Raw genomic sequence first — 6,000 nt, forward strand, 5'->3', positions numbered from 1 at the left:
CTGGATGGGGACCTGCATCACCGCTTAGCTGTGGTGGAGCGGTCCCCACCTGTGATGCTGCATTTGGCTGTCTATGCGGCTGTTCACGGAGGGGGAGGTTCCAATTATTAGCGTTTCCAGCATCCTGTTTTTGTGCTCAGCCTATTTCATTCCCATTCTATTTCCTATTTCATTGTCCTTGCCATCACTTAAGGGGTGGGAGGTGTGAAAGGAGTGGGGGGCTAGGTACGGGGAGGGGGGCCCTATTTATTTATTTATTAATTTTTATTTTATTTTTAATTCGTCAGTACTTGTTTTTATATTTTGTTGTGTTTTAATGTAAAGCACTTTGTGTTATATTTTTATATGAAAAGTGCTTTATAAATAAAGTTTGATTGATTGATTGATTGATCCACCTATCAACAGACACTGTTGTGTCATTTATCAAAGATTCATAGTTAACCCAAACAACATCGTTTAGTTATATGTCTGATTTCGATAACTAAATGTGTAAAATTAGTTTAAATTATAGAGCCTGCAAGTTAGAATTGCTACTTTGCTTCTCATCAACTACTAGAATGGATGATTTTGTATTGTTGACTGTATAACCAGAGATCTTGCCAAAGTCTTCTATCAGTTTTAAGATAATTGGAATTGTTTTACTCATGTTTGAGGGGAATAGGATAACATCATCTGCATACAATGCAATTTTGTGTTCTTCATGCCAGATCGTTATTCCTGCTTTATCTCTATTTTCTCTAATGGCAATTGCTAAAGATTCTATTGCCAATGTGAAAAAGAGGGGCGACAAAGGCCCATTTTGTCTACATCCTCTCTTTTTCGTAATCCGCAGTGAGGTGTTTTTGTTGTCACCACGTCAGCAGTAGAATTCAAGTACAGCGAGCGCACCCATTTTAGGATGTTTTCGCCATGTCCAAATCGTTGTAAAACGTTAAAAAGATAAGGCCATTCAACCTTATCAAAAGCTTTTTCGGCATCTAAAGATAAGAAGCCTTTATCTGTGGTATAATCTAAACCATGAATAAGATTAAGAACCCTCCTAACGTTGTGAAACCCCTGTCGCCCTAAAATGAACCCATTTTTGTTTGTATGTATTACATAGGGTAAAGTTTCTTGTAGCCGTTTGGCCAAAATTTTACATAGAATTTTTGAATCAGCATTCAAAAGGCTTATTGGTCTCATGTTTTCACAACAGTTGTTTGGGTTCAGGTAGTAGTGTTATAGTGGCTGCTGTCAGCAATTATGGTAAACTTCCACATTAAAATGCTTCTAAAAACATATCCAAAAGAGGTTTAAGTAGTTTAGATTTGAATTTTTTATTAAAGTCGATTGGAAGTCCATATCAGGGCCAGATGTTTAACCTACCTTCATGTCATCATTAGCCTTGCTGATATCTTTTTCCTCCAAACTAGTTTCAAATCTTTCTATAAATTTTAAATTACAGAATCTAAAAATATATATTTTGATTATCACAGTTTTACCCTGAGCTGTATGATTTTCCATAATATTCTCTGAATTCTTTGTTGATTTCTACATTGGATTGGTAATTGTAATACCTTTGCTATTCATGATTTAAGTTATTGCTTTTTTAGTTTCTAATTGTTTAATTTGCCATGCCAAAAAAGACCCCACCTTCTTTCCTTGTTCATTAAAGTTCTAATTAAGCCTGGTAATTTCAGAAATTGCTCTATCTGCGGACATTTTATTATATTCTGCTTTAAGTGTCAACATTTCTTTTTCAGCATTAGCAGTGTTGTTGTTGATCACCTGGTTCTGAATAGTTATTATTTTAGTCTCAAGTAATAATCTCTTTTTAAGAAAATCTCTAGATTTGGATGAGCTGTAGATATTTATATATCCTCTCACTACAGCCTTAAATACCTGAAGTAGTCATCTATTACCTTTCCAATGTATTTAAGAAAATTAATGTCCAACAGCCATTTTTGATTTAGACTCCATTTGGGTGGATCGCTGACAAGGGCATCCTCTATGTGAATAATGTCACAAGGTCCATGATCTGACAGCAATATACTATCATAAAAGCAATATGCAATTTTGGATATCATTAAGGATGAGATTAAAAAATAATCAATGTGAGAGAAAGTTTGATGTGTTCCAGAATAGCATGAGTAGGTAATGTCATTGGGTTTTAAATTTCTCCAGATGTCTATTTAATTTAAGTTACTCGTAAAATGTTTAATCGTTGTGCTACTTTTATTGTGGGTATTGTCAAATCCAGTAGATCGGTTTTTAGTTGGATCCAATGCACAACTCCAGTCTCCTGCAATTATACATAGAGGCCTGGGAGGGTGGAAAGAGTAAGAAATAAATTGATAAAAAAATTGTCATCATCGACATTCAGGCCATATACATTCACTAGATTCAATCTGGTTTCAAGTAGTGAGCCTTGGAGAATCAAATATCTTCTTAATTTTTCTTCAATTATGGTACGTTGGACACTTGAAAAGGAACTGAGTTATGTACAAGGGTCATAACTCCCCTTGCTTCTGAGCTGAAAGATGCCTTGCCATCTCCTTCTAACCTTCACATGGTCTTCTTTGATAGTGTGCCTCTCTTGTAGAAAGACTGTTTTTGCACCTGATTCATTAATATTATTCATCACTGTCTGATCTTTTTTTTTCTGCAAAACTCTGCAGTTCCAAGATATGAAATTAATTTTCATTTTTCAGACATTTGAAATCCAAAAGTAAAGTTTTGATGACTGTGATTGTCTGTGAAGGTTGATCACTAAACAAAACACACTCTGAACTTCACAAACAAAAGGAGAACCCATCCCACACTAAAGTAGTTACCCCCCCTTACTATTTAGCTTCCTCTAACCTGTAAGGATAAATCGTTGACCTTGATTAATCCTCTAACTGTTTGACACCTTTGACGGAGAAGAGAACTAAAAAAAAGGTCACTAAATTAAAACACTCCCCTAATCTGTTTTTTTCTTGTTCTTTCCCCCTTTTTCCTTCTTCCTCTTTTTTTTCTTCTTTTAAAACACTTTTAAATGTTACTGTGCACTGATATAAATATATCAAACAGAAACATATATAAGAGGGTCAGTAAATAAGGCATATGCAGATCTAACAGAATAAAATTAAAGAAATGTTAATGATATACAAAAATAAATAAATAAATAAAAACACTGCACTTTGTTATGCAGTCTTATCTAGCTGCTTGGATTTCTCTTATTTTCTTACTGTGTACTAATTTTTCATTAATGTAGAGATATCAAACAAACAATAAAATATTCAACAGAGTTAGTAAACATGGCATGCACAGATTTAGTCTAATGAAATTAAAAAGAATGTTTCTTATATTAAAAATAAATAAATCCAACAGAAATAAAAACCTGCACTGCTTAACCTAGCTGGTTAGGTTCCTCTTATTATACAAAAATACGAAAATACAAAAAACAAAAGTAAAGGTGGCATATATGCAGTCTGACCAAACTAGTTAGATTTTTCTCTTTCAATGCTACTTATGAACTCCTGCACTTGTGATACATAATCAAATGTGTGGGTTCTTTGTTTGTATGTTACCAGCTTGGAAGGTGGTCTGAATCCATGTCTCAGCCCAAAGTGCCGCAGCTGCTGACGCACCATGTCATACTGCTTCCTCTGCTTGTGCACCTCAATTGCCAGATCGTTGTAAAGTCGCACTTTGATATTCTTGTCTCAGATGTCCCCCTTCATTTTTGCAGCATTTATTACAGCAACTTTCTGTTTGTAGTTCATAAACCTCATAATCAGAGGTCTTGAATCTCCTGTAGCTCTCCTGGGTCCAATGCGGTGTGCTCTCTCCAGTGCCAGAGGTGAGCGCAGAGGTCCCATGTCCAGTGCGTCTGCTAGCCAGCTCTTCAGAAATGAACACGGGTCGGGACCCCCCGCTCCTTCTGGCAGTCCCACCCCCCAAACATTATTTTAGGCGCGAACTGGTTTCCATATCAACCAATTTATCCTCCAAGGCTTTGTTTCTTTTTTTTAACTCTTAAACTTTGCCTTTGAGAACTCAGCACTCATCCTCCACCTCGGAGACGCGCTCCTTAGCTTCTCCGATCCTGCTGTTGCGGTCAGCTAGCTCCTTAAACTCATTCTTTAGGTCCCCCACAGCCTTCAGGATTTCCTCTTAAACGAGTTTAAGTTCACTGGCAGCTCCGGCCGGAGTGTGGGGCACAGAGCTAGCTTCTTTAGCATTAGCATTTTCCTCCACCGGGCCAGCTGTTTCTTTGCTGGGAGGTACTATTGCTGCGGTGCCTATTCTTGTTGGGCTGGCTGAGGTACCGCTCTGTGGTGTAATAGCCATGGAGTGGGCCCTATGCTGCTCTGTGTTGGGTGGGCACTGTGGTATTGATCCCCGTGGTCGGGCTGGGCCTTGGAATTATTGGATCCCCATGATATCGTTTCCTCACAGTAGTACCAAGGCAGACCTTCTTTTAGCTGCAGTTCTTTGTGTGTTCAGGGTTCTACTTGGGGAACGGGGTGGGTGGAGGGTAGAATCTAGTGACGGAGGGGTCCCATCTGTGTGTGATTGTCCTGTGCTTTCTGTTTTTAATAATTTTCATTTTTTTGATTTTTTATCTGGTTCTTTGTTAAGCGCTTTGTGTTTTCTTTACTGAAATGAAAGGGGCTATATAAATAATAAAGTTTGAGTTTGCGTTTTGAGTTTCATTTCCCACGGCACACCTGACCATCTCCCACACTGGTTGAAAAACACTGGTCTAGGAGACAAGTTGAGGTTTTGGAGGACTAAATTACTGATGTTATTTCCGCTTGATCCAAAGCAGTAAAGCAGTCTAATGTAACAGAAGTTTCTATGGATGCCTTTACTTCTACTGCTTCAGCCTGCTCTGGGCTGATTGTCATGGCTATAGTTTTTTTTGCCTTAAGTTTCCCCTGTTTTGTTTTTGTCAGGATTGGAGTTTCTGCTTCCTGTTTTATTTTGAAGATTTTCTGCTTGTCTTTCATTTTGAGTTTTACTTTCCTGGGGGGTATTCCAGGAAGCATGTTTAAACTAGCCTGACTTTAAACCTGAACTCTGGCTGAAATCCGCCTGAACTTGCTTACTCGGGGTATGTCGGTTCCAAAAGACCGGATATGAGTTGGCGTAATTACGCTCGACTTGGTAACCCTGGGTTAATGCACGTGCACAGCGTGTACATAAAGACATTCTCAATGGATTGACGATTTTTGGAGTCACCATGGAAACGCGTGGTGAAAAAAAGAAAGCGCTATACTTCAGTGAGACGGAGTCTGAGGTTTTAATGATGGCGTATGAAGATTATACGTCCATCAAAAAAGTAAGACGGCTGCATCATCAAAAGAAAGAGTTTCTGCTTGTAGTAGACAAAGTAAACGCACGAGTTTCTGATCTTATTTCCATTTTCCTTGTGACGCATATATATATATATAACTTATCCAATTTTTGCCAACTTAAATGAATTACTTCTATTGGTAACAAATAATTGAGTTAAATTTATTCAACCTAATTTCTTACGTCTATAAAACTCAATAATTGTTTATACAACTCAAATTTATGTATTTATCTAACTGTCATATTAATCCAATTCAATTAATATTTTTCTATCTTAATTAATTATATTTCTTTTCTTTTTTTTTTTTTTTTTTACTTGTCCTGTCCAACAGCTAGGCAGGCAGATGAGAGCTGAGGGCCTCTTGTGTTGGACATATTTTACTTTAACAAGAGGGGTTATTAATCTTCAGACAATACCAAAGGTATGACTGAATAAACCCCTTTTGTAATTGAGGCCAAACTTTATTCATTTCAACCATGTTTGAAAATCTTTGGTGTTGGACCGGACGGAAAAGGAAAGAAGGGAAGAAGAGAGAGGGATGTTAGAGAGGGGGGGGGGGGGGGGGTGATAGTGAGAGGGGGGGGTAAGACCATGAAGCAGCATAGAGCAGACAGGTTTACTGGTTGTTGATCATTAAGGTACGGTTCAAATGTAGTACAAAAAGGGCGGGGCCTGTT

The sequence above is a fragment of the Oryzias latipes genome, chromosome 23 (genome assembly GCF_053564925.1).
Source record: "Oryzias latipes strain Hd-rR chromosome 23, Olatipes_Hd-rR_3.1".
NCBI lineage: Eukaryota > Metazoa > Chordata > Actinopteri > Beloniformes > Adrianichthyidae > Oryzias > Oryzias latipes.